A 7,387-nucleotide genomic window follows, 5' to 3' on the forward strand; every position below is an offset into this window, starting at 1 on the left:
TTATTGAATTATTGAATTATTGAATTATTGAATTATTGAATTATTGAATTATTGAATTATTGAATTATTGAATTATTGAATTATTGAATTATTGAATTATTGAATTATTGAATTATTGAATTATTGAATTATTGAATTATTGAATTATTGAATTATTGAATTATTGAATTATTGAATTATTGAATTATTGAATTATTGAATTATTGAATTATTGAATTATTGAATTATTGAATTATTGAATTATTGAATTATTGAATTATTGAATTATTGAATTATTGAATTATTGAATTATTGAATTATTGAATTATTGAATTATTGAATTATTGAATTATTGAATTATTGAATTATTGAATTATTGAATTATTGAATTATTGAATTATTGAATTATTGAATTATTGAATTATTGAATTATTGAATTATTGAATTATTGAATTATTGAATTATTGAATTATTGAATTATTGAATTATTGAATTATTGAATTATTGAATTATTGAATTATTGAATTATTGAATTATTGAATTATTGAATTATTGAATTATTGAATTATTGAATTATTGAATTATTGAATTATTGAATTATTGAATTATTGAATTATTGAATTATTGAATTATTGAATTATTGAATTATTGAATTATTGAATTATTGAATTATTGAATTATTGAATTATTGAATTATTGAATTATTGAATTATTGAATTATTGAATTATTGAATTATTGAATTATTGAATTATTGAATTATTGAATTATTGAATTATTGAATTATTGAATTATTGAATTATTGAATTATTGAATTATTGAATTATTGAATTATTGAATTATTGAATTATTGAATTATTGAATTATTGAATTATTGAATTATTGAATTATTGAATTATTGAATTATTGAATTATTGAATTATTGAATTATTGAATTATTGAATTATTGAATTATTGAATTATTGAATTATTGAATTATTGAATTATTGAATTATTGAATTATTGAATTATTGAATTATTGAATTATTGAATTATTGAATTATTGAATTATTGAATTATTGAATTATTGAATTATTGAATTATTGAATTATTGAATTATTGAATTATTGAATTATTGAATTATTGAATTATTGAATTATTGAATTATTGAATTATTGAATTATTGAATTATTGAATTATTGAATTATTGAATTATTGAATTATTGAATTATTGAATTATTGAATTATTGAATTATTGAATTATTGAATTATTGAATTATTGAATTATTGAATTATTGAATTATTGAATTATTGAATTATTGAATTATTGAATTATTGAATTATTGAATTATTGAATTATTGAATTATTGAATTATTGAATTATTGAATTATTGAATTATTGAATTATTGAATTATTGAATTATTGAATTATTGAATTATTGAATTATTGAATTATTGAATTATTGAATTATTGAATTATTGAATTATTGAATTATTGAATTATTGAATTATTGAATTATTGAATTATTGAATTATTGAATTATTGAATTATTGAATTATTGAATTATTGAATTATTGAATTATTGAATTATTGAATTATTGAATTATTGAATTATTGAATTATTGAATTATTGAATTATTGAATTATTGAATTATTGAATTATTGAATTATTGAATTATTGAATTATTGAATTATTGAATTATTGAATTATTGAATTATTGAATTATTGAATTATTGAATTATTGAATTATTGAATTATTGAATTATTGAATTATTGAATTATTGAATTATTGAATTATTGAATTATTGAATTATTGAATTATTGAATTATTGAATTATTGAATTATTGAATTATTGAATTATTGAATTATTGAATTATTGAATTATTGAATTATTGAATTATTGAATTATTGAATTATTGAATTATTGAATTATTGAATTATTGAATTATTGAATTATTGAATTATTGAATTATTGAATTATTGAATTATTGAATTATTGAATTATTGAATTATTGAATTATTGAATTATTGAATTATTGAATTATTGAATTATTGAATTATTGAATTATTGAATTATTGAATTATTGAATTATTGAATTATTGAATTATTGAATTATTGAATTATTGAATTATTGAATTATTGAATTATTGAATTATTGAATTATTGAATTATTGAATTATTGAATTATTGAATTATTGAATTATTGAATTATTGAATTATTGAATTATTGAATTATTGAATTATTGAATTATTGAATTATTGAATTATTGAATTATTGAATTATTGAATTATTGAATTATTGAATTATTGAATTATTGAATTATTGAATTATTGAATTATTGAATTATTGAATTATTGAATTATTGAATTATTGAATTATTGAATTATTGAATTATTGAATTATTGAATTATTGAATTATTGAATTATTGAATTATTGAATTATTGAATTATTGAATTATTGAATTATTGAATTATTGAATTATTGAATTATTGAATTATTGAATTATTGAATTATTGAATTATTGAATTATTGAATTATTGAATTATTGAATTATTGAATTATTGAATTATTGAATTATTGAATTATTGAATTATTGAATTATTGAATTATTGAATTATTGAATTATTGAATTATTGAATTATTGAATTATTGAATTATTGAATTATTGAATTATTGAATTATTGAATTATTGAATTATTGAATTATTGAATTATTGAATTATTGAATTATTGAATTATTGAATTATTGAATTATTGAATTATTGAATTATTGAATTATTGAATTATTGAATTATTGAATTATTGAATTATTGAATTATTGAATTATTGAATTATTGAATTATTGAATTATTGAATTATTGAATTATTGAATTATTGAATTATTGAATTATTGAATTATTGAATTATTGAATTATTGAATTATTGAATTATTGAATTATTGAATTATTGAATTATTGAATTATTGAATTATTGAATTATTGAATTATTGAATTATTGAATTATTGAATTATTGAATTATTGAATTATTGAATTATTGAATTATTGAATTATTGAATTATTGAATTATTGAATTATTGAATTATTGAATTATTGAATTATTGAATTATTGAATTATTGAATTATTGAATTATTGAATTATTGAATTATTGAATTATTGAATTATTGAATTATTGAATTATTGAATTATTGAATTATTGAATTATTGAATTATTGAATTATTGAATTATTGAATTATTGAATTATTGAATTATTGAATTATTGAATTATTGAATTATTGAATTATTGAATTATTGAATTATTGAATTATTGAATTATTGAATTATTGAATTATTGAATTATTGAATTATTGAATTATTGAATTATTGAATTATTGAATTATTGAATTATTGAATTATTGAATTATTGAATTATTGAATTATTGAATTATTGAATTATTGAATTATTGAATTATTGAATTATTGAATTATTGAATTATTGAATTATTGAATTATTGAATTATTGAATTATTGAATTATTGAATTATTGAATTATTGAATTATTGAATTATTGAATTATTGAATTATTGAATTATTGAATTATTGAATTATTGAATTATTGAATTATTGAATTATTGAATTATTGAATTATTGAATTATTGAATTATTGAATTATTGAATTATTGAATTATTGAATTATTGAATTATTGAATTATTGAATTATTGAATTATTGAATTATTGAATTATTGAATTATTGAATTATTGAATTATTGAATTATTGAATTATTGAATTATTGAATTATTGAATTATTGAATTATTGAATTATTGAATTATTGAATTATTGAATTATTGAATTATTGAATTATTGAATTATTGAATTATTGAATTATTGAATTATTGAATTATTGAATTATTGAATTATTGAATTATTGAATTATTGAATTATTGAATTATTGAATTATTGAATTATTGAATTATTGAATTATTGAATTATTGAATTATTGAATTATTGAATTATTGAATTATTGAATTATTGAATTATTGAATTATTGAATTATTGAATTATTGAATTATTGAATTATTGAATTATTGAATTATTGAATTATTGAATTATTGAATTATTGAATTATTGAATTATTGAATTATTGAATTATTGAATTATTGAATTATTGAATTATTGAATTATTGAATTATTGAATTATTGAATTATTGAATTATTGAATTATTGAATTATTGAATTATTGAATTATTGAATTATTGAATTATTGAATTATTGAATTATTGAATTATTGAATTATTGAATTATTGAATTATTGAATTATTGAATTATTGAATTATTGAATTATTGAATTATTGAATTATTGAATTATTGAATTATTGAATTATTGAATTATTGAATTATTGAATTATTGAATTATTGAATTATTGAATTATTGAATTATTGAATTATTGAATTATTGAATTATTGAATTATTGAATTATTGAATTATTGAATTATTGAATTATTGAATTATTGAATTATTGAATTATTGAATTATTGAATTATTGAATTATTGAATTATTGAATTATTGAATTATTGAATTATTGAATTATTGAATTATTGAATTATTGAATTATTGAATTATTGAATTATTGAATTATTGAATTATTGAATTATTGAATTATTGAATTATTGAATTATTGAATTATTGAATTATTGAATTATTGAATTATTGAATTATTGAATTATTGAATTATTGAATTATTGAATTATTGAATTATTGAATTATTGAATTATTGAATTATTGAATTATTGAATTATTGAATTATTGAATTATTGAATTATTGAATTATTGAATTATTGAATTATTGAATTATTGAATTATTGAATTATTGAATTATTGAATTATTGAATTATTGAATTATTGAATTATTGAATTATTGAATTATTGAATTATTGAATTATTGAATTATTGAATTATTGAATTATTGAATTATTGAATTATTGAATTATTGAATTATTGAATTATTGAATTATTGAATTATTGAATTATTGAATTATTGAATTATTGAATTATTGAATTATTGAATTATTGAATTATTGAATTATTGAATTATTGAATTATTGAATTATTGAATTATTGAATTATTGAATTATTGAATTATTGAATTATTGAATTATTGAATTATTGAATTATTGAATTATTGAATTATTGAATTATTGAATTATTGAATTATTGAATTATTGAATTATTGAATTATTGAATTATTGAATTATTGAATTATTGAATTATTGAATTATTGAATTATTGAATTATTGAATTATTGAATTATTGAATTATTGAATTATTGAATTATTGAATTATTGAATTATTGAATTATTGAATTATTGAATTATTGAATTATTGAATTATTGAATTATTGAATTATTGAATTATTGAATTATTGAATTATTGAATTATTGAATTATTGAATTATTGAATTATTGAATTATTGAATTATTGAATTATTGAATTATTGAATTATTGAATTATTGAATTATTGAATTATTGAATTATTGAATTATTGAATTATTGAATTATTGAATTATTGAATTATTGAATTATTGAATTATTGAATTATTGAATTATTGAATTATTGAATTATTGAATTATTGAATTATTGAATTATTGAATTATTGAATTATTGAATTATTGAATTATTGAATTATTGAATTATTGAATTATTGAATTATTGAATTATTGAATTATTGAATTATTGAATTATTGAATTATTGAATTATTGAATTATTGAATTATTGAATTATTGAATTATTGAATTATTGAATTATTGAATTATTGAATTATTGAATTATTGAATTATTGAATTATTGAATTATTGAATTATTGAATTATTGAATTATTGAATTATTGAATTATTGAATTATTGAATTATTGAATTATTGAATTATTGAATTATTGAATTATTGAATTATTGAATTATTGAATTATTGAATTATTGAATTATTGAATTATTGAATTATTGAATTATTGAATTATTGAATTATTGAATTATTGAATTATTGAATTATTGAATTATTGAATTATTGAATTATTGAATTATTGAATTATTGAATTATTGAATTATTGAATTATTGAATTATTGAATTATTGAATTATTGAATTATTGAATTATTGAATTATTGAATTATTGAATTATTGAATTATTGAATTATTGAATTATTGAATTATTGAATTATTGAATTATTGAATTATTGAATTATTGAATTATTGAATTATTGAATTATTGAATTATTGAATTATTGAATTATTGAATTATTGAATTATTGAATTATTGAATTATTGAATTATTGAATTATTGAATTATTGAATTATTGAATTTGAATTATTGAATTATTGAATTATTGAATTATTGAATTATTGAATTATTGAATTATTGAATTATTGAATTATTGAATTATTGAATTATTGAATTATTGAATTATTGAATTATTGAATTATTGAATTATTGAATTATTGAATTATTGAATTATTGAATTATTGAATTATTGAATTATTGAATTATTGAATTATTGAATTATTGAATTATTGAATTATTGAATTATTGAATTATTGAATTATTGAATTATTGAATTATTGAATTATTGAATTATTGAATTATTGAATTATTGAATTATTATTGAATTATTGAATTATTGAATTATTGAATTATTGAATTATTGAATTATTGAATTATTGAATTATTGAATTATTGAATTATTGAATTATTGAATTATTGAATTATTGAATTATTGAATTATTGAATTATTGAATTATTGAATTATTGAATTATTGAATTATTGAATTATTGAATTATTGAATTATTGAATTATTGAATTATTGAATTATTGAATTATTGAATTATTGAATTATTGAATTATTGAATTATTGAATTATTGAATTATTGAATTATTGAATTATTGAATTATTGAATTATTGAATTATTGAATTATTGAATTATTGAATTATTGAATTATTGAATTATTGAATTATTGAATTATTGAATTATTGAATTATTGAATTATTGAATTATTGAATTATTGAATTATTGAATTATTGAATTATTGAATTATTGAATTATTGAATTATTGAATTATTGAATTATTGAATTATTGAATTATTGAATTATTGAATATTGAATTATTGAATTATTGAATTATTGAATTATTGAATTATTGAATTATTGAATTATTGAATTATTGAATTATTGAATTATTGAATTATTGAATTATTGAATTATTGAATTATTGAATTATTGAATTATGAATTATTGAATTATTGAATTATTGAATTATTGAATTATTGAATTATTGAATTATTGAATTATTGAATTATTGAATTATTGAATTATTGAATTATTGAATTATTGAATTATTGAATTATTGAATTATTGAATTATTGAATTATTGAATTATTGAATTATTGAATTAT

This window comes from Topomyia yanbarensis, unplaced genomic scaffold (assembly GCF_030247195.1).
Source record: "Topomyia yanbarensis strain Yona2022 unplaced genomic scaffold, ASM3024719v1 HiC_scaffold_173, whole genome shotgun sequence".
NCBI classification, from domain to species: domain Eukaryota; kingdom Metazoa; phylum Arthropoda; class Insecta; order Diptera; family Culicidae; genus Topomyia; species Topomyia yanbarensis.